The sequence below is a fragment of the Lissotriton helveticus genome, chromosome 12, assembly GCF_964261635.1.
Source record: "Lissotriton helveticus chromosome 12, aLisHel1.1, whole genome shotgun sequence".
NCBI lineage: Eukaryota > Metazoa > Chordata > Amphibia > Caudata > Salamandridae > Lissotriton > Lissotriton helveticus.
In genome coordinates, this window is record NC_136073.1 from 127698037 (window position 1) to 127720891 (window position 22855).

General features: G+C 47.9%; 3 non-coding genes across 3 annotated transcripts; 1 reads left to right on the forward strand and 2 right to left on the reverse strand.

The window, feature by feature from the left end:
* Window positions 1-5205: 5205 nt before the first annotated feature.
* Window positions 5206-5277, reverse strand: TRNAW-CCA (transfer RNA tryptophan (anticodon CCA)). The gene has a single exon. It is a non-coding gene; the product is annotated as a tRNA-Trp (tRNA).
* Window positions 5278-5844: 567 nt separating this feature from the next.
* On the forward strand, window positions 5845-5915 carry TRNAG-GCC (transfer RNA glycine (anticodon GCC)). The gene has a single exon. It is a non-coding gene; the product is annotated as a tRNA-Gly (tRNA).
* Window positions 5916-22500: 16585 nt separating this feature from the next.
* On the reverse strand, window positions 22501-22572 carry TRNAG-UCC (transfer RNA glycine (anticodon UCC)). Its single transcript has one exon. It is a non-coding gene; the product is annotated as a tRNA-Gly (tRNA).
* Between the last annotated feature and the right edge of the window lie 283 nt (window positions 22573-22855).

Consider the following 22855-nt stretch of genomic DNA (forward strand, 5'->3'; position numbering starts at 1 on the left):
GGAGTCCTTCTTCTGTGTTGTCTGCCTAGGGCACCTGCCTCCCTTCAGCTGGCATCTTCTTCTGTTGCCTCCTCTTCCTCTGACTCAAAGAGGCCCTGAGATGGTTTCCTTAGAGATACCAATGCTGCCTCGAGATGTTTAGTCCTAAGACCCTACTGGAAGTGGACACATTTTCACTGCCTTACACTGCCCTAGTTGATTGTTTACATGGTTCCCTACACCTTGTGTGCTACAGGTATTTATAGTGTTTACTACCACAGACGAAGAGCTTAATCAGTTTGAGACGGTTAACATTCTACTCCACGGCAAGCCAGTGTTGGTGATTTAGCCATGCTTGGTGGTTATGATTTGTGATGGGTTGTTATGATATTTTACACAATTTCGTGCATTATTTACTCATGGAAGGTTACTGGGAAGTTTTACAGAGAGATGATTTGGGCAATAGGATGTTTAGTTACATGGATAATTTTACACTTAAAGGTAATTTTTGCACGAGGATATTACCGCTGTGTTGATTAAAGTTTGTTTCTCATGCTGTTAACTAGAAATTTCGAAACAGTCATTTTTAGGTTGGGATTCAGAGTTAGGTAAAAGTGAGACCTCAGACATTGGGGAAGACGTGTACATGAGGTTAGATTGTGATTAGGGCTCCCAGTTTTATGGAATATATTTTTTGGCCATTTCCGTCTGCATTTATCCATATTTATTTTGTTTGCGTATAAATGAAGTTGTAAAACTGTACGTTTCCAAATCTATTTAACTGGTAGACGCGCACTCATACTTTGATGTCTTTTGTGTTTTAGCTATTTAGGCTGCCAAATATTACACAAAACATACACTGGTAGATATTAGCACTATACCATAAATATATGTTAACATATTCCGTTATTTAAAGACATTTCATCCTGTTTTTTAATTTCCCATGCTGTCCATCTGCTCAGCTGCTGGCCTATAATTCATGAAAGAAAGCACGGAGAGTCACTTAAAAGAAGCACAATTTTCTGTATTTATCCACTTTTAAAGATAAATGCAGACAGAAAACACATTGTTTTCTGTCTGTATTTATCTGTAAAAATCCGTAAAAACGGAAAACCGGGAGCCTTAATTGTGTTTAATTACATCATGCTAGTAGTGCTTTATGTGGTTCTTACATGCACAGCCCTACAAGGCATAACGCTGTCGTGGAGATTCCCAGGTACACTTTTAGCTGCAGGGTTTTATAGGGTATGCAAAGGTACTGCTGACCCAATGAACTTCTATTTGCTTTGATATACCTTGCAGTGGGTCGACGTGTCTCCTGCAGTTTTGTGTGTGCCATCTTAATATTCTAGCAGAAGGTTGTGTCTCATTTGTATGGTTGCACGCTTCTATTTGTGTTGGATGGTTCATATCTAACAATTGTGTTAGCACAGGATTGCTGGCACCGTTCATTGTCACTGAGTGAGGTTCAAGAAGCTTCTGAAGCTTTGTGTCTCTGTGTTGGCTTGTGATGGGTGTGCTGGGCCATTTCATTTTATCACCGTTGGCAGCATTATCGTCTGGTCTCAGGTAGACATCTGTATGGAGAAGTAGCTGGGCCACAAAGAATGAAGGGGTTCTGTCTCCCATATGGCACTCCGCAAGGTACATACCAGGCACCCCCCAGGTTATGAAGTCCAGATTTTGGACCAGTACTCCTGCAAGAACTGGTGCATTTTCAGTTCGAAGTTTTTCTCCTTTTTGGTTGCACGCCTTAGTACTTTTTTGAGGATGCACAAGAATCCTTCTAATGTTCTACCCTGTAGGGGATTCTCCCGCGGTGAATTCACAGGGACTTGAGACAATGCTGAAAGTCACACGATTTGAGATAATGCTTAAAGTCACCACCTTGGATCTGGTCCCCATTGCCTGGTTTGATTACTTGGAGGATGTCAGAGTTGAACTATGTCTTCTCTAGATTTTAGAGCGCCTCCTTGGTGGAGGTTGTGTCCAACAGAGTAACCATTGGGTACCTGAGGTCTGTCAGGGATGATCACCAAGCATTATGTATTTGAAGGCACACACACATTTGGTTTGGCCAAAAAAGCATAATTAACAAAGGAATATAAGAATTGTCATTTATGTTAATGTGGGATTGCTTAACTGATGTGAATGAGTGCCTTCAATAAATTAATCAAACAGGATTTGTATAGCGCTTCTTTTCACCCGTGAGGGTATCCAGGCACTGGGCGCCTTGTCTTTTTGTTTACAAAATTCCTAATTTAATGTAACATTCTCAGACTTTGAGTACTGATGAAGTGAGTAAAGCAACATGGTCATTGTTTGCGAAATATGTGTTGCACTCAACCAGGTCCATTAGCCATAACACATTTGGTAAAACATGTGCAGAATACAGAGCTCTTTCCAAGTAAACATATCTCAGCTGACAGACAGACACCAACAACCCACCCATGTCACTAGGCCGCCCTCCCACACCAGCTTTGCTGTGTGCCAGTGAGCCATGCGCATATCACAACATCTCTTGCCTACCGCTTTTCACACACCTCCTTTCTTGGTACATATATCTCTACCTTTTTATAAGGTTATGTAAGTGTACCCCACTCTTAAATAAAAGTTGTGGTCACACTTTAAGTTTCTAGCATTGGCGTGAATTGATCGTTGGATGGTTATCTTAGGAACACTGTCATTTTAAAAAAATTATATCAATTTAAACTACAGGTCAGACCCAGCATTTTACATCACAAATGTATAGTTTTCTGGCTTCTTCTGTGTAAATCATTCCTTAGCTCCAGTACAATTCAAGGACTTACATGCTGGTCTGACCTTTCAAATCAAGGGCACATAGAAATAAGTGTAAAATGCTGGCAGACCCTTCAGTGAGCCTGGTTGGCCAGCTTTTTACAAACATCTCATTCAACAGAGCACTTATTCTCCCCTTCTCGATTCAGTCACCCACTGATTGACTCTTCGCTTTTGGCATCTAAGGAAGACATTAGTCACAAGGGCAGTGACTTGGCTATTGATGTCGGTGGCGAAGATGCTTTCATGTGATGACGAAGGGAAAGGTATAAATAATATTGACTAGGATCACATAATGTGGTCAAGTGGAAGCTGGGATTAATGCAAGATTTCCTAGGATCACATTGTGCAGTTCATCCACTACATAATCTACCCCCCCCCCCCTTATACATCAAATCCTAATGCTTTGTGTTTAGTTCTTGAGGTGCTAAAAGAGTGCAATTGCTTATAAAGCACACATGTTGTATGTTAAATCAAGCTGACACACAAAACCGAAAAAATATAAGTTAAATTAAGGCAATGACGGATACTCTATTATAATGTTGACATTACCAACTTCCCTTATTTTCCTACAGAGACCAATTTGCAGGCAATTGCATCTATTAGTAAACAAAAGAACTGGACATCTGACTTGTGTTGTCAGATGTCAACACAAGTGAAGTGCAGGGTTGAGAAGCAGACAGACTCACAAGGACTGGCTCAGACTGAGGTGGCTTTATGGCATTATTATTACCCCCTGGGGTGCGAGGGGCGGTAGGATCCTATCTCTGAGACCTTAAGTGCAGTGAAAGTACTTTCATGGGGAAGTGGGAAAGGGGGGCGACAACAGTCCGATTTCACAGCACATTGAACAATCACAAACATAACAAGCTCTTTGTGGTTTTCAACAATTTCCACTGTGGAAACAGATGACAGCTCAGCGCTGGGCAGCACTTTCACTGTCCGAGGGGTAGTGGGAGGGACCTTGGTCAATGAGGCGCTGAGAAGTCTCACATCATTGGGGCTTTCGATTCCGATATGCTCTTGAGCTGAGCCCGAGCCAGGCTCAAGCCCACGTTGGCGCGCCAATGTTACTTTACACTTTAGTGATCAAATAAATGTGCATTCTGTGCTCCCTGTTCCTAATAACATCTTATTGGGTAACATGCACTTTCACGGGCATGGCATAAATATATAGGTATATGTATAATAAATATGTATTTTTCCTTTAAAAAAAAAAGACAACGTTTAACGCCATGTTTCAGCCTTTTGTAATCTGTTTTCACTTTCAGGTGATCTGTGTTTATGCCTTACCCTCCTACCTCAGTCTATGGCTGCAAACCAGGGGGCTTATTCACAAGCCCTTTGTGCCACCCGTACATCACTTTTCCCATGTTAAAAATGACGCAATAGTGCCGCAAGGGTCTTGTAAATAAGCCACCAGATCTCTACTCACTACACCATATTTCCGTTCTGCCCTCTTCACCCACAATTCTTGAATTTCATTGCAGTCTCTGTGGCCCTTACTGCAGGCTTTAAAGCCACTGTGCAATTTAAAGCCTCTATGAATGTGTTTCTTATTTGATATAAACATCTAAATAGCGACTACCCATAACCACTTTAGCACTAAGGAGGGTACTGTGCGGTACGGAGTACCTGCACTTCTTTCATTTGAAAGGAAGGGTACCATGGGCGTCATTTGGAGTAGTCAAGGATAGTCAGGAGTAGCAGGGAGCAAGCTAGAGGTCACATCTGCGACCCCTGACTACCTCCAAAGGACGTCCATAGAGGGTACCTGCATTTCTCAGCATTGCGGCAATACATTTAATGGGAGAGTGCCAGCACTTCTTAGGGGCAAACAGGTACTCTAAAGAGAGAGTGCATGCACTTCTATATTTCCATTTAAAACACTGTTAAGAAAAGTCTAGACTGGGTTCTCTCTCCACTATATCACGAACACTTTCTGATTTGCTGTGGGAGGCGTACCCGAGCCTGTGGAGAGAGCCAGTGCACAGACTTGTGTATATTTCAATACAATTAAAAGTTATCAGATCTACTCAAATGTTTGCAATGGCAGACTTTTCATTCTGAATACTCTGTTTGCTTGGCTTTGATCATTCACCGTTTTGTGACCTAGGCATGACAGGTACCTTTGCCAAGGTAAATTTAGTGAAAACAATAAAATAAAATTACGCAAACCTTGGATTATTGATCATTGTGCTTCTAAAGTTAGAAAACCTTCGAATTGGTTTAGCATTTGCCTCGAATAGCACAATGTATTTTTTGTGGCATTAAAACTGCACTCAAATATACTACGCAGAGTAGCAGGTACGTTATAATATGAAGAAATGGCTGTCAAGGGAAGATATTTTTTTTCTTCAGATATATGTCACGTTTACAATACAGAAGAAATATTAACATAGATTGTCAAGAAAAAAAAAGCAACTTTGACCCCGACGTGATTTGAACACGCAACCTTCTGATCTGGAGTCAGACGCGCTACCGTTGCGCCACGAGGTCCTGTTGGAATCAGCTGTGAGTGACCACTGAGCAGGTAAACGGACAAAATGCTATTCGTGATAGTGTAAATAATGTCTTTATTGGTGCAAGCCAGAAACTGGGCGGGGAACTCGTGGAATATCGGTTTCTATTTGCACCTTTTGAGCTCAGTGACGTGCCCAAGCACAAATGTTGTGTTGCATACCTCGTGGTGGAGCAGTTATTGCATGTGTGAGGGATGTCGAATTCGCGTAAACACATCGACTTGTCTTCCGCTGCTTTAGTGAAGCCAGTGCCTGTTCTCAACAGTTGAACGTTGTTACTCGGCGATTGCCTCCTAGTGTAAAGATTCCAAGGGCTGCCTGCGCGAAATATTTTCAGCCTTCATTTCCTCTTAGAGCGAGTGCTGTGCCAGCTCTCAGCAATCCATGTCATCAGGATTCGAGACTGTATGTGAGTTTTCTTCCACTCAGACTTACTTAGAGCAACTTTCGGTCGCCCAAGATAGAACATAATTAACATTCCTTCGAGCACCGACACTTTAGTCTCAACTATGTGTAGGCAAGCTGTACGCAACATGCCAGCTAAGCATTGGTGGTTCAGTGGTAGAATTCTCGCCTGCCACGCGGGAGGCCCGGGTTCGATTCCCGGCCAATGCAGCCGAAGTTTTTTCTAATTTCAATATTAGCATATTCATTTAAATATAATTTGCAAATTCGTTTACTCATATAAATGTTGAACTCCGTTTTAGATTCAAGGGCTCTACCACATAGTACATATATTTATTTTATATGCGTTTGAAACTGATTTTGCAGGGTGAAATGCTTTCCTCAAAGAAACCCCAAGTGCCCCCTTTAGTGCCCCTTCTTTACTCGACTACACAAGTCCTACCAAGTTTAAATACAACTGCGTGCAAGCCTGTTGCCTCCTGCAAACCCCCCCAACTCCCCCTGGCTGTACACCACTCAATCTTCACAATAACACAGCGGAATATATGTTTGTAATAAAAGTAACAAGCATTGGCATAGCCAAGAGACCTGGCCTTTTGGACCATATGAGTGTTTAGCCAAGCAGCACATTATCCTGTGTGCTGTGTCTCCAGGAATTGAACACCTATACAATTGCTACACACTGAGTGTGCAAGAAAGCATGACTAGTTTTATGGCTAAATAGTGTCTGTTTTGTGTTTTTAAGGTTGATAAATGGCAGGACTACCTTATAATCTGTTTAACGTAGGTAAGCCCCGAGGTACACCTAACGCTAGAAAGGGCGAATTAGGTGCAGAAAGTTATTGCATGGGCGATACACCTAGCTAATTGCTGTAAGTAGGGTTTGAATAATGTAGGATCTTACTGGAAATAAAAAAGGACTAAAAGAATGTCAATTGCACCACTAAACAATATACATCTAACTGACTTAATTCGAAAGAGCGTTAGAAAAAGGTGTGGCATCAAGGATAGGGTGATCAGGCGTCCTGGATTTGCCAGGCCAGTCCTGGTTTTTCACGAGCTGTCCTAAGAGATTTCAGGGAATTTAGCCCATGTCCCGGTTTTTAAAGAGGGTCGACTGAAAACGGCGGGAGGTGCTTATGCCGGGCCCCGGGGTAAGCAAAGTCGTAGACTAGTCTTCCCCCAGGGTCATTCGCGCAGGGGATAGGACAGGCAGGGGAAGGGGAGGAGTTAGGTGGGGGGTATACGGCACAGGGGAGGAAGGGGACTTCCTCTTCCTGTTGCCTGGCACCATCGGGAGGGTTTAGCGAAGATAGCGTAGGCAGTTTGGAGGTAGTGTGAGGTAGGCCGGAATAGTTCAATATTATCGACGTCGCGAGCTGTCTGCCGGCAGCTAGGTTCAGCGTCCGCTTCAAGCGTATCATTCAGACCATGTCGGGAGTCACGTCCGAGGAGGTGAGAGCGGCTTTGTTGTTGTTGGCCCGCGCGGGCAGGGAGGACCTGCTTCAGCCGGGAGTCTTGGGCCAGGCGTGGGTGGGGGCCGTGAGGGCCCCGCGTGCGGCCTTGGCCGGGGTCGCAGCGGCGGTCCTGGCGTGTCAGGACGACGCGTCTCCTCAGCGTGGGCAGGTGATTGTGCGAAGGGGGGGCGGGGCGCCGATGGACTCAGTGCGGGGCGGGAAGCGCAATAGCCTGCCCCGCGAGTTTTTCCTCCTCTCCAATTCCTGCCCGGGGCCTCTGGGGCTGTGTCTGGGGGCGCGGTGCCTCTCGTGACGCGGCCTGAGCATGCCCGGGGGCCGGGGGGCCTGTCTGCAGGGACGGGTTTTGGGGATCTGCCTGCCAGTTTACACGAGGATACTTCTGGGCCCGGGGAGGTGTCCCTGGGGTGATCAGGTGGTGGAGCTGGCTGCAGATCAGGTTGTAGGAGGGGGCGCAGAGTCAAGGGACGTGGGGCAAGGGGATGAGGCCCGATTGATTTGTCCACCATCTCTAGGGCGCAGACCCCCGCCCCGCGGGGCGGGAGGCAGCAGGGAGACCTGAGGGCCAGGAGGGGCTGGGTGGGCCTGGGTTCCTGGGGGCGGCGGGGGGGGGGGTGTCCCCCGGTGCAGGTGCAGGGATGGTTCCTTCATTCTGGGGGGAGTTCTTGGGCTACTGCCCACCCCCGCCCATCCCGGTTTGGGGGGCCATGTCGTGGGAGGACAGGGCCCGGGAACAGCGGATCATGGAACAGATTCAGGAGGCCACGTGGGTGGAGCAGACCATGGCCAGGGTAGGAGCAGTGTGGGGGCATGAGCTGGAAGGGCCGCCTACCCCAACCTCGGAGGAGGAACGGGCGGCGGAGTTAGAAGAGGCGCAGAGACGCGCAAAAGCTAAAAAGGCGCCAGTCGAGGGTCCCAAGGGTAGGTTGCTAGGTGTAGGGACGGCCAGGACGGCTTTGAGGCCCGATGGTGCTGGGGCCCGCTCAGGCTGGAGCGACCTGAGGGGCGGGAGGAGATCCAAGCCGGTGGCTGTCGGCAGAGCCCGGGGGTGCCTGGCGGGGCGCAAGCCGGCCCCAAGACGCAGGACTGAAGCAGCAGGGCGGTCCGCGGCGGATGTCCCTCCTCCGTGGGCTCGGGCACCGGCGGCGCGGGTTGCGAATGTGTCGCGTGTGTCAGTGGGATTGCAGAAAGGTGTGAAGAGAGCGGTGAAGGATGTGTTGGGAGTGCCTGTTGAAGTGGAACCAGTGCTGGAGTTGGACTATGGTGATGAGAGTGAGGAACTTGAGGATGGGGAGGTGCGGGATGACACAGACGGCCCGAGGGGCGTGGTGGACAACAGCAACCTTGGTGTTTTGCAGGCCCCGGCGACGACACAGTACAAGGTCCAGGCGGTGGCGGTTCAGGCCTCGACTCCCAGAGGACGGTCCCGAGAGTGGCGTCCAGCAGTCACAGGTGAGGGGTCCTGGTGGGCGGCCTGGGATGACGGTCCACAAGGGGGTAGGAAGAAGGCGTGTAGGTCAGTGGGTGTGGGGGAGGGGTCGGTCCGGGAACCGGGGTCGCCAACGGGCGGTCCACCTGTGGAGGGTAAGAAGGTGGACGGTAAGTTGGTGGCCATGGCCGGGGTGCAGACAGACAAAGGGGACGGTAAGGACGAAGTGGGGGTGAAGCTGCCGAAGAAGCTCCCGTATATGGGGTTGGCAATGCCCTTGGGGTCGCATTTATCGGAAAAGGTCAGGACTAAGATTTGGAAGCACAAATTCGTGGATGTTTTCAAGCTGTTACATAGGGAGGTTCAGGCAAAGGAGGGCTCGAAGGAAGAGGAATGGGAGCTGACTAGGCGGCCCAGGGTCCCGGTGATGATGGAGAACTGGACCTCTGCGTTCTTAATATATGCAAGTATTTATTGTGAGAAGTATTTGGATAGGGCTATTGCGTTGCTGAAATACATGGATATCATTCGCAAGGCGCAGATGCAGTTTGGGGGTTTCGCCTGGTTGAGTTATGATGAGGAATTCAGGGCGAGGGTTAGTGCGAACCCAGAGAAGAATTGGGGAGAGGTGGACCAGGAACTCTGGGTGCAGTGGATGGCGTCCACACATTCATCTGCGTCCACACATACGGCCAGCAGTTTGCCGGTGGCATATCGGTCTTTTCCGCCGCGTCCCGCCCACGGCGGGGCAGGGGGAGGAGTGGTGCCCAATACCCTCGCCACTGGTCAGCCCGGGAAGCCTGGGGGTTATGCGACGGGGGCCTGTTGGAGCTACAATCGGGGGTACTGCTCGAAGTACCCCGGTAAGTTCAAGCACGAGTGCTCCAAGTGCGGCGGGAAGCATGCCCTCACTCAGTGCCTTACACTTGTCACCCCCTCGGAACAGTGGCGGAATGCCAAAGGACGGGGCCACCCTGGTCAGAAGGGCGCCTACACCGGTTTGGGTGGAGGCGATGGCCCCGTGGCTCGCGCGTTACCCGGACCAGGAGGCGGCGTTGCGGCATTTCTGGGGTTTCACGGAGGGCTTTAGGGTAGGCTATCAGGGTCCCAGGGTGCGTAGGTGGGCAGACAATCTGCGGTCCGCGAAGGAATTGCCGGGAGTGGTAGCTGCTAAGCTGTTGAAGGAGGTTGAGGAAGGAAGGGTAGCTGGCCCGTTTACTGATTGGCCTTCGGAAGAACTGATCATTTCTCCGCTGGGAGTGGTGCCGAACAAAGAGGAAGGGGAGTTTCAGATGATTCACCATCTCTCGTGGCCGGAGGGTCAATCTGTAAACGACTTTATTGCAGAGGAGGACTCGAGGGTGCTGTATGCGTCAGTGGATGATGCGATCCGTTTGGTGAGGGTGTGCGGGACGGGGGCTGGATTGGCGAAATGCGACATCAAGTCGGCCTTCCGTTTGCTGCCTATACATCCGGCGGATTTCTCGCTCCTGGGAATGCAGTTTGGGGGGGCCATCTACGTGAACAAAGTTTTGCCCAAGGGGTGCGCCATCTCATGTGCCTTGTTTGAACTCTTTAGTACTTTCCTGCAGTGGGCAATGGTGAGGTCTAGTGGGTGCCGTGGGGTTACCCACTATCTGGATGATTTCCTCTTCCTGGGTAGGGCGGATTCTGGTGATTGCGGCAGGGCCCTGTCGCGGTTCCAGGAGCTGGCTTTCCACTTCGGTGTTCCTTTGGTGCCCGAAAAGACGGCTGGGCCCAGCTGTTGCTTGACGTTCCTGGGGATTGAGTTGGACTCTGTGCAGTGGCTGGCTCGCCTTCCGGGGGCCAAGGTGATGGAGATACTGTCATATCTCAAGTGGGCGATCGAGGAGAAGCGGATTGCTTTAAGAGCGGTACAGAAGCTGTTGGGCTTCCTGAACTTTGCATGTAGAGTGGTCAGGGCAGGGCGGACGTTCTGTGGGCGGCTCGGCATTGCGTTTTTTGCGAAGATTCAAGCTGGCTTGCCTCCATCTGAATGTGGTGTTAAGGGCTAAGCATGTCCCTGGGGCGAATAATGATATTGCGGATGCTTTGTCTCGTTCGCAGTGGCAGCGGTTCCGGCACCTGGCACCGGGAGCGGATATGTGCAAGACCAAGCTGCCGGATGGCATCTGGGCCTTGGCGGAGTGAGGATGATTGGCCTGGTGGAGCGTTCAGTTGCTGATACCACTAAGAAGACATATCGGCTGGCATGGTCAGAGTTTGGTGCATTCATGGGGTGGAGTCAGGAGTCAAGTCTGTGTGACCGGTCAGAGGTAGGACAGGGCGTTAAGCGTTTTGTGCTGTGCTGTATAGATAAGGGATTGACTGCGGCTACGATATCTGGGAAACTGGCAGGGATCTCCTTTTATTGTACTTTGTTTCTGGGGTTTGATCCTACAAAAGATGTGATTGTGAGCAGGATGCTCCGAGGTTGGGGTAGGGAGTGTAGGATGGGGGAGGGTAGACTGCGTTAGGCCGTTACGTTTGAGCTGTTGGTTCGGCTGGTTGGGGTGTTGCCGGAGTGTTGCTATGATCTTTTTGAAGTGAGGATTTTTCGGTTGTGTATGGTGTGGATGTTTTTTGGTGCGTTTCGGGTTTCTGAATTGTTAGGCATGAGGACGCGGGCTGGTAGGGTGTTTGAGGAGATTCGTGTGGATGGGGGGCGCTTGGGGATTTGGTTGGGATATTCCAAGACGGATCAGCTGGGTAGGGGTAAGTGAGTGTGGTTGAATGAGGTGGATGGCGGGGATGTGTGCCCGGTGGCCGAATGGCGGGGGTTCCTGGGGGCCGCACATGTGACGCAAGGTGAGATTTTCTGTCATGCATCGGGGGCACGGGTGACGGCTGGCCAGTTGTTAGCGGTGTTGCGCATCGCATTGCGTGGGCATGGTTTGGAGGCATCTGGTTTTGGGACCCACTCCTTTTGTATTGGGGCTGCGACAGCTGCGGCCCGCTTGGGGTGGTCCTGGGATAGGATTAGACGGATTGGGAGATGGAAGTCGCGCTGTTGCGAGAGGTATGTGAGGAAGTGAGTCGGTCCTGAGGGGAGTCGGTTGGCTGGAACGGGGATTGTGGTTTTGTGCTAACATATTTCTCTTTCGTAGGTTGCGTGGGCGGACCAGGGTCCAAGATGGTAACCTGGATTGTGGGGCACTCCTTCGTACATTGGGCATCTAAGTACGCGGAACAGCAGGTGTACGGCCGTAACCTGGGACTGAAAGGACATTTACATGAGGTACACTGGTGGGGTAAAGAAGGTATGCGATGGGGGGCACTACTGCCCTGGCTCGCAAAAATGGTCCCGCAAAAAGGATGCCCGGACCTGTTGATTATTCACCTGGGAGAAAAGGATTTGGTGCAGCTCTCAGGTTTGGCACTTTTGCAGCTGATGCAGAGGGATCTGGAAGTATTGAAGTCAAGGCTTGCAGGGTCTTGCATTGCCTGGACGGAGTTTGTGCCCAGGAAAGTGTGGAGGGGGGCAATGAAACCTGGGGCAATTGAGAAAGCACGGAGAAAACTCAACAGGGCGATGAGACTTTTTTGCGGGGACAAGGACATTAAAGTGATCTCACACAGAGGCATTCGACTGGAGGAACCTTTAGTTTTCAGGGACGACGGAGTGCACCTGTCTCGACTGGGGAATGCATACTACATGATGGAGATGGGAGATGTGGTGAGCAAGTTGTGGAATGAGGCGATATGGTGTTGCAGGGAGTGAGTGTGGATGGGTGCAGTTTGCGAAGGGCAGCGGATCCGTGGGGGGTGGGGCAGGGAACCGCCCTACAGGGGGTTCCCTGGTTGGCGGTACTTTGAAGGGAGAGGAGGGTCAAGAGCGGGCACACCCATCCCTTGGGGGGGAAGATTGAATGGCAGATAGAGGCATGACTGGAAGGTCACAGGATCTGGCAGGATGACAGGTGATTGATGGATATGAATGAGGACGGTATGGGGCATGGAGTGGTTCTGAGGATGTAGAACGGGCGAAGTGTGTGAGAAGTGAAGTGTTCTGAGGGTTTGAAGTTATTTATTGTTGATGTTTACTGTTTTGTAAGATTACGCAGCCTGGTCTAATAAATGGCCTTTTACGCTTAACACTGCGTGGTCTGTTTATTGCGCGATTTATGTCTTACAAAGCAAGGATAGTTAGCGGTTGTTTCAAGAAAGCAATTTAATTAACAGGCAATCTACTGGGTTTGAAAACTGTATTTTATGTACGGTCTTCCTGTTCAGTAATTCTCTGCTGAGGAGCTCTGTCATTCTGTGTGCTCTCTTGAAGTAAAATTCAAAATTTGTGAACATACGTGACAAGAATTTTCAATTCTATTAGGGACACGGAGGCGAGGATTATGCTCCTCATTATCTTTACTGAAAATTCTCAGCGGCCAATAAGATGAAAGCAAAAACAAATAAACACTACAATACCCATGAACACTCACTGGGTATCACATGACAACCATAAAGTTACCCCTATATAAAGAGTACAAGAGAATACCATATCCTCTTTCTTTGCTGCTCCGCAGCCAGTTAAGTGATTTTGTTTCTTTCTCACTCGCATTTCATAATTATTGCCTTGTTATTTCGTAGCGTGTCTGTATCTCTATTACTGTTGTGCTTGTTATTGCATTAAGGTATTTTCTCTTATGTCCTGCTGTGCGCGTGTGTCGTGTTTCTCTCATTTTGTGTGCGCGGTCTCCAGGGCATTGTTGCTTTACCGCTGGGTGATTGGGAGTGTTATCACCTCCCCAGTACGGGCGCTTGATGCCCACGCCTTGTATTTGTGGAGTGGGAGTAAAGGGGAGGGAGGACGCACGTCACTTTGACGCGCAGTCCTCTTTCTGGTCTTACGGGCATCTCGTACCGCGCATGGGCGGCGGCCATTTTACCCATTTTTTACCCGCATTATGGGTTTGAAGGAGCGCGCAAGCAGCCCTGAACTTGCTCTGAGCCCACTTGCCTGTGCCAGACCCCCAGCGACGCCCATTTCATGGTTTATTGAGAACTTGGGCTGAATAATTATTGCATAGGCATTGCCTAGAGTGGTTTTCTTGGCAAGCCCTCCCTCCACGCTCTATTTCATTTGAACACACTGTTTTTCTTATCAGTGCCTGACCTAATCCGACAACACAGATTACGGTGTACTTGGAGTTTTTCTTGCGTTCACAGTGGTTCAGTTCATTGTCCCTAATGAAGCCTTTTGTAAGGTGAAATCCGTTGGCTGGCTTGTTTGGAAATATGTATTAATGAAAAATTCTGCAGCAACACTCAAGAATTACGATCAGCTGTCTACTCTAAATATATGCTCCTGTTGCCTCTCATTTTGTGCACTTAAATGTTAGTGATGTAATATTGATCGCAGTATGCTACCTCTAAAAAAATTCCAGCGTCCCAATCACATTGGAAGAGTTGTGGGGCAGTGGCCAGGGCAGCTGACTTCAGAGTACAGGGTTCACAGTGCGATCCCCGGCTCCGGCAGCAGCTCAGTTCAGCACCTAGTGACTCTGGGCACTTTTCCACAACGGCCCCAAGTGCCTTGAGACCCGTAAGGGTGAGTAGTTTGTGCTTTACAAATATGGATTTACATTTACATTCAAAGTCCGCAGCCAAGCGAAGCAGCAGATATTTTCACGCTCTTCTTTGGAACTCAAATTTGATATTCCTTTTAGAGAATGTTTAAACACTGTATCACAGTTTCGTTATCAGTGTATACTTTTGTTAACAAAGTAACAGAGGAGTTATTTTTACAGTGAGAAAGCTGGTGGCTTAATAAAGTAAAAAAGACCAACCGTTGGGATTAAATTACCTATTTGGGTTTTTTGTTTGTAAATTGCCATGAGATGCAGATTGCATATTGTAAGATAGACACAAAAAGTGACACATCACTACCAGTGGGTTAACAATTCAGCCTATTTGAGGCAGAAACACAAATGACCATCACAAAATATATATTAAAACATTAATGGTCCCCGGGCCAGCTACCCCCACCTATCGCTCGGCTCCGCATCTGCCAGTTCGGCATTTTTGCCTTCACTTGCCTCTTTGTCTTTTGCCTGATTTTACTCTGCTTTACCTCTCTCTTTCACCTTATTTCACCAGCAGCTTTGCCTCTTTTCTATTTTGCTTGCTTTTTCTCTGCTTTGCCTCTCTCTTTCGTCTCATTTTACCAGTGGGTACCCTTAGTGGAGTGGTGTGGCTCACTGGTTAGAGGCGGCAGACCCGTAAGCAGAGAACGGCCCGTGACCAGGGTTCAATTACCGACGCGGCAGGGTCGTGGACCAGGGTCAAAACAGACTATATAATTCTCGCCTTGGTGCCTACTCTAACCAGGGAACACACTCGGCAACTCTGGGCATTAAGCTTGCCTCATCTCTACAACGGCCCCCCACAGACGCCGGGGATGCCTGGTTTCACCTTGGAGATACCCAGAAAGGGACCATCTCACAGGGAAAACCAGGACGGGTTCCCCAGCGGTCTTCAGCGCCAGGATACTCCATGGAGTCGCAGTGCGCTTTACAAGTACACCCACATTTACATTTAGAATCCCCAGCATATTGGAAACAAACGATATAAGTTTGGCATGGATGCTGTTAGATTTGGGAGTCTCTAGTTGGCAGAGGTAGGTACCTTTGACCAAATAGGGACCCTTGCGTCTACTCAGGGTAAGGGGGTACACTCCTAAAATAACCCCTGCTCACCCCCTTGGTAGCTTGGCACCTTGGCACGAGCTGACAGGCTTATCTCAGAGGCAGTGTGTAAAGCATTTGAGAACACATACAGTAACCCAGTGACAACATTACAGATGGACACCACACAAGTTGCAGTATAAAAATAAGTGTTTTTATATAGACTTAACACAAGACCACAAACAACAAAAATCCACAATACTCAATCAATCAATCATAGCATTTGTAAAGGGCACTACTTGCCCGTGAGGGTCTCAGGGCACTGGAGGGGGGGGGGTTGCTGCTACTGCTTTAAGAGCCAGGTCTTGAGGAGTCTTCTGAAGGACAGCAGGTCTTGGGTCTGCCGTAGGTGGGTAGGGAGGGTGTTCCAGGTCTTGGCGGCGAGGTGGGAGAGTGATCTGCCACCGGAGGTCGCTCTTCAGGGGCGTGGGACTGTGGCCAGGGCGAGGTCGGTGGAGTGGAGCTGGCGGGTGGGGGTGTAGAAGGTACGTCGGCTGTTGAGGTACGTTGGTCCAGTGTTGTGGAGTACCTGGTGTGAGTGGGTGAGGAGCTTGAAGGTTATCCTCTTGTTGACAGAGAGCCAGTGCAGGTCTCTCAGGTGGGGTGTGATGTGGCTGCAGCGGGGGATGTTGAGGACCAGGCACGCGGAGGCGTTCTGAATGCGTTGTAGTCTTTTCAGGAGTTTGGCCGAAGCTCCTGCTTAGCGGGGGTTTCCGTAGTCCAGCCTGCTGCTGATGAGGGCCTGGGTTACTGTTTTTCTTGTTTCAGTGGGGATCCACCTGTACATCTTGCGGAGCATGCGTAGGGTGTTGAAGCAGGAGGAAGAGACGGCGTTGACCTGCTTGGTCATGGAGAGGGTGGAGTCGAGGATGACCCCTAGGTTGCGTGCTTCGTCGGTGGGTGTTGGAGCTGTTCCCAGTGCGGTCGGCCACCAGGAGTCGTTTCAGGCCGAGGGGGCGGATTCGAGAATGAGGACTTCCGTCTTGGCCGAGTTCAGCTTCAGTCGGCAGTTTCTCATCCATTCGGCGATGGCCTTTATTCCTTAGTGGAGGTTGGTTTTGGCGGTGTGGGGGTCCTTGGTGGGGGAGAGAATCAGCTGGGTGTTGTCGGCATAGGAGATGATGTTGAGGTCGTGCAGTCGGGCGACGTAGGCGGGCGGTGCCATGTGGATGTTGAACAGCCATGGGCTGAGGCATGAGCCCTGGGGTATGTCGCAGATAATCTCTGTGGATTTGGATCGGAAGGGGGGGGCGGATGCTCTGTGTTCTGCCGGTGAGGAAGGAGGTGGCCCAGTCCAGGGCCTTCTCTTGGATCCCGGTGTTGTGGAGGCGTATTCGTAGTGTGTGGTGGCAGACTGTGTCAAAGGCGGCTGACAGGTCCAGGAGGATGAGGGCCACGGTTTCTCCATTGTCTAGCAGGGTCCTGATGTCATCGCTGGGGGCGATGAGGGCAGTTTAGGTGCTGTGGTTGCTGTGGAAACTGGACTGTGATGGGTCCAGGAAGCTGTTTTCCTCAAGGTAGCGGATCAGTTGTTTGTTGACAGTTTTCTCGATGACCTTCGCCGGGAATGGGAGCAGGGAGATGGGCCGGAAATTCTTGAGGTCCTTGGGGTCCGTCTTGGGTTTCTTGGGTAAGGCGTTAATCTTGGCGTACTTCCAGCTCTCAGGGATGGTTGCTGTTGATGACTTTCCGGAGATGGGGGGCGAAGGAGGTGCTGGCTTTGTTGAAGATGTGGTGTGGGCCGGGGTCTGATGGAGATCCAGAGTGGATGGTGTTCATGACCTTGATGGTATTGTCATCATTGATGTCGATCCAGGAGAGTAGGACTCTCCTGGATACTGTACATTAGAATGGTAGAAATAGCTTAGTTCTCTTTAGATGGTAAATGCAACCCTTTATGCTCAATGTACCTTTGGATGCGTAATGCTATACAATGAAAGAGTTGCAGGAAAGGTGATGCGTCGGTTCCTTACACGCAAGAACGGTGATGCGTCAGTTCCCTATTGCTGTATAGGGCACGTAGATGTGTCGGTTCTTCTCCGTGTGGGGAGGTGATGCATCGGTTTCTTACTGCACTTCCGTGGCAATGCGACCCGCAATCGCTATGATGCAATGAAGATCCGGTGCAATGAAACAAAATGGCGTCTTCTTCTTGATGCAACAATGACGAGGCGTTGCGTGCACGCCCGACGGCCGTGCGGCGACTCAACGAATCGTCTGAGCCTCAAAAGACCCTGCGACACGCTTCTCCGGTGATGACACGGCGTCTGCTGCGCTGGCGACACTCTTCTCCGGAATCCCCCAGCCCGGTCACTCAAACTCCAGACAAGGAATACACAACCTAGAAGAGCAGGCTTGGATAGTTAGGCAAGAAAATACCTACTTTCTAAAAGGGGTATTTTCAAACAGAGAATGTTAAAACCAGCTTCACAAAAATATGTATTTTATTATTCTGAGTTCAGGTTTACTAAACCTGAATTTCTACCTAGTTCCCTGAGTCAGTTAGGATTATAAGATGTTATAATCAAACTGCCCATTCTGGACTATGGGGAACAGGTAGTCTTGCAATAGTGAAAAACTAAAATGGCTATAATCCACTACTAGGACATGCCACACACATCAGGTCATGTCCTACCTTTTACCTACAATGCACCCTGCCCTTGGGCCTACCACAGGGGTGACTAATATGCAGAACAGGGTAGGTGTAGGGGCTGGCAAGTCGGTGCACTTGCCAGTCAACATGGCAGTACCAGACTGCACACAGGTTCTGCAATGGAAGACCTGAGACACACTTTAGAGGCTGCTTCTGTGGGTGGCACAACCAGTGCTGCAAGCCCACAACAATTGTTGTTTTTGCAAGCCCACAACCAGCATTTTATTTACAAGCCCTGGGTACCCGCAGTGCACTGTACTAGGGTCTGACAAGTAAACCAAACAAGCCAATCATGGAGTCACTAATCCATACATCAATTTAACATAGAGAGCATATGCACTTTAGCACTGATCAGCAGTGGTAAAGTGCCCAGAGACATAAAACAGCCCACAACAGGTCAGAAAATATAAAGGAGGAAGGCAAGAAGTTCAGGGATGACCCTGCAAAAAGGGTCAAGTCCAACAGATGCTTTTTTTGGAAAAAAGTTAGGTAGGTTTAAGTGGTGAGCTACCCCAAGCATCCAAAGAAGGACTTCGCACAGGTGGAAAGAAGTGGCGGAGGGGGGGGCCTAAGAGTCAAGAGGTTAAACACGCCTTGATAGCAAGGGACTCAAGTAATGGTGCAACTTGTCTTAACAACCTAATTAGGTTATATACTATCCCAAGACATGTCTTCCTGAACTGTATGCCTTATAGAAATGTTCTTCCGTAAGGTGAGAATATAGATGTTTGTTAATTTATTTATTTATGCATTTTTATATTGTGCTTACATTACCCGAAGGTGTCAGAGCGCTTTACAATAGAAACAGTTACATTTCATAAGGGCTTCAGACTACATGAATTACATAAAAGATCCAAATAGAAAAAACACTACACTCACCTAAGTAGTATGCCCATAAGTCTGCTACAGATACTACTGGTTAGAGTTACATATATATACAAGATGTAACTTCACTCAGTTACATTTTAAGAAATGTTGATGTTATTAGGGTTGGACAAATATATATTAAATATTTACCAAGCATGGTCTTCTCGCCATGGCTGGGGTTCTTGAGGTGCTCTTTCAGCCAGCCCTCCAGGGTGCTGTTGCCACTGAAGCTGCCGCAAACCGTGTAAGTGATGCCAATGTCAGAAAATGCATCCTGCCAGATACCCCACTAAATGAAGAGCAACGAGGTATGAGCACCAAGCTGTACACAATGAATTGTTTTAAGATACTATAGCAACACAATTAACAATGCCATTGACATGCAGTGAATTTATGAAGAGCTTGATACATTTACAAGACTTTGATTTAGAAATTCCAGAGTGAGAGCTTTTTGATTATTGGTTTACATACAGAAGGCCAAGCTATAGCGTTGAAATAACTGTTCCCGCTAACCCACAACAAAATGGATGGGTAGATTGAGGACGTGATCCAGGAACTTATGCCAGGCCTTCCCGTTATTATGTCTGGATGGTGCCAGCCTTGATCGTGTGTTTTTATTTGGCTGACAGCGGTGTTGCTTTTAATAAGTATGGGTCATGGCAAGTAAGTTCCAGAGACTGAGATCAGGGTTTTGCAGCAAGGAAACTGAACAAGCAGATAGAATTACACAGACACTAGGGGCCATATTTATGAGGCCTTGCACTGCGGTTGCATCACTTTTGTGACATATTTTTGGTGTAAAAAATGCCCTCTGTTGCACCCTATTTACAAAGGGACGCATCTAAGCAGATGCGTCTCTTTGTTAACCCCTGCACTACATTATAACTGCATCAGGTATAATATATGCAGGGGTAGCGTCCCCACGCAAGTAAGCCTTGTAGTAGAGACGCAGTGAAATCTATGAGATTTCACTTTGTCACTTCTAGGAAGCCAATGCATCAAAACCTTTCGCCTGCCTCATTGCAGGCATAAGCGTGACGCAGTGCTTTATCCATAGCCCTCCCCATTCATTACTGGTGTTGCATCACTCTTCAGACACAACACCAGCAATGCATAATTTTTGCGCCAACAGATACGTTAGTAAAACTGACGTATCTGTCATTCCTTTCGACATGATGCGCCATACAGTAAATATGACGCATCCATCATGTCTCAAGGAGGGCGCAATGAAAAGTGACGCATCACTGTTTTCACGCAGCGACTCGTTACTTTTCATAAATGAGGCCCTGGGAGTCTGTCAGATGAGTCTCAGGGTGACCTGTTCAACACTCTTCTTCAAGATGGTGTCTACTGAGAGGACTTAGAGCATCTGATTCTTGGCACAGCAGACACCGTTCAAGTACCACACACCTTTCGATTGAACCTAGGTTACATCTTATCTCCTGGAGTGTTCACTAATGAGTGGTATGTGGACCATATAAAAACATTTCTCCATGATTTGCCGCCTCACACTTCCATGCCTTATGAAGACTCCATCTCACAGTGAACAACTAGAAAACATGTATTTCTATAATCAATATGCTGATGGTTCTTGCATGTGTCTAATGCCACAAGCACAGTGTTTCTGTATTTTCAGTGGGAACAGTGTGCCTTTTCAATATCGGAGAGTGAACATGAATATGTTGCAAAAGAACTATATTTCAATTTTCTAATAACATATAGATTTAACTCTAATAGTTACTTTTAGAACTAAAATTACACAACAATGATGTATTTATTTCCAGACACGAAAATATTTAGTCATTTGTATTTATGAGTGAATATAATATGGAGAGATTTGTAGTTTTAAATCAACATGGGGAAACCAGAGCTGACAGGTTAAGGCATCGGACTGGTATTGTTTCCTGCTTGTTAATTTCCTATCCTTTTAAAAATTATGAATGACACTGTCCAACAAGCAGAGAGACGTGACTGCTTTTAATCTAGTCTCTGTATCCTTTAAGGATTGGTGTAAAGTATTCTGACGCACAGTAACTTTGTGCCAGAACGTAGATACATCCTGGTGGGCTCAACCTCACCTCTCCAGTAGAAAGGAGTTCTTAATATCTTGTTCTCAAAATGGGATCTTCTAGGATGAAGCAAATAAAATTGCCTAAAGAAAAGTCCCATGGCAGGAAGTTTATTCTAAGAGTCCTTTGGTAAATGTTAAAACAAGTATTAGATGTCAATGGAGTATGTTAGTTCTCCCGCACTATAACTGTGGTTGACATGTTTCGGCCAGCTATTTGTGTGCCCTTCCGGATCACCCGGCTTTCCTCAGGGCCAGGAAAAGATCCCTATTAATTGTTATACGGTGTATGATACCCTTGCTTGTTTTTGGTAGCACTTGTAGCATGCATTCATTCACTCATGCAACTCATACAACCTGCTGGATATTTCTAGGTCGGTATATGTGAATGCTGAACAATCTATTTAGGCCCTTAGAATACAATTCCTGACATTGTGTATTCCTTTAGTCAGTTTTAATCGCCCGCTAGCACGCGAGATTCTGTGAACGAATACAGCGGTCACGATAAAATGAAACCTGCTGTTGGTTCTTTTTTTCATCTCTTCAGTACTAAATTATGGGCCTAATTTATGAGGCTATGCGTCACTTTTACGCCGCTGGTGTGTCACTTTTTGTGACGCACCATTGGTGTAAAAAATGCGCCTTGTTGCGCCATATTTACAAAGTGACGCATCTAAGTAGATGCGTCACTTAGTAAACCCCTGCGCCACATTATACCTGCGCCAGGTATAATGTATGCAAGGGGGGGCGTATTGACGCAAAAAAGGGTCTTAGAAGTGACGCAGTGAAATCTGTGAGATTTCACTGCGCCACTTCTAGGACACAAATGCGTCAATTTCTTATGCCTGCCTCACAGCAGGCGTAAGACTGGCGCAGACCCTTTCACATGGGGCTTGCCCCATGTGAAAGGATACATTGCTGGATTTGCGTCACTTTTGTGACACACTCCAGCAATGCGCCACTTTTGCGCCATACAGATACGTCAGAAATACTGACGTATCTGTAACTCCTTGCGCAATGATGCGTCATACTGTAAATATGACGCATCATTAGTGGTGCAAGGAGGGCGCAGTGAAAAGTGACGCATCGCCGTTTTCATGCAGCGATGTGTCACTTTTCATAAATGAGGCCCAATGCATCTTACCTATTGTTCGCAACCATGGGGCAGATTTACATGCCCCTTGCGCCACTTTCCCCATGTTTAAAGTGACGCAAAAGTGTTGCAAGGGGCTTGTAAACTGCCCTCATATGTTTAAGCTCCTAAATATGATTAGCACATGGGTGACAATAAAACCACCCCCACTTTATAACTCAAATTACTATTGGCCCCTAACGCACTTTCTTTACCCTCTCGTAAGACCGTAACCTCAATTTTACCCTGTTCAATCAACTCTGCTCGTTTGGAATTGCTATGACTGGAAAACTGCAAAGAGAGAAGATTTTCTGCTTTTGTCGACAGGCTGGGGGACAGACTTAAAATCGAGGTTCCCTTTAAATTATAGATTGAATATATGAAGGATTAAAAACAAAGTTATAGAATTGTCAATAAAATGAATCATCATTGTTGCTACTTAGCAAATGAAGGAAGAAAAAGATAGCTGCGTTGGCCGGGAATCGAACCCGGGTCAACTGCTTGGAAGGCAGCTATGCTCACCACTATACCACCAACGCTTGGCTGGTGACATGGGTTTTTGACATCATTGTATAGAGACACAAGAATGTTACAGAATGTGCATTGTGTGTTGATAATAGTTTTGCCTGCTTTTGCGAATACAGTCAATGCAACGTTTTAATGGGTTAGTCACTGCACTTAATCTCTGCACACGAAATCTCGAAGTCCCTCTTTGCTTTCCTCAATTCTCTCCCATTTCTAGTTATTTCTGGCATTTCCTGCTTCTGTACTGATGGGTTTTCAGTGTGAGGGGCTAACGAACCCCTCGGCAGCCCAACATGA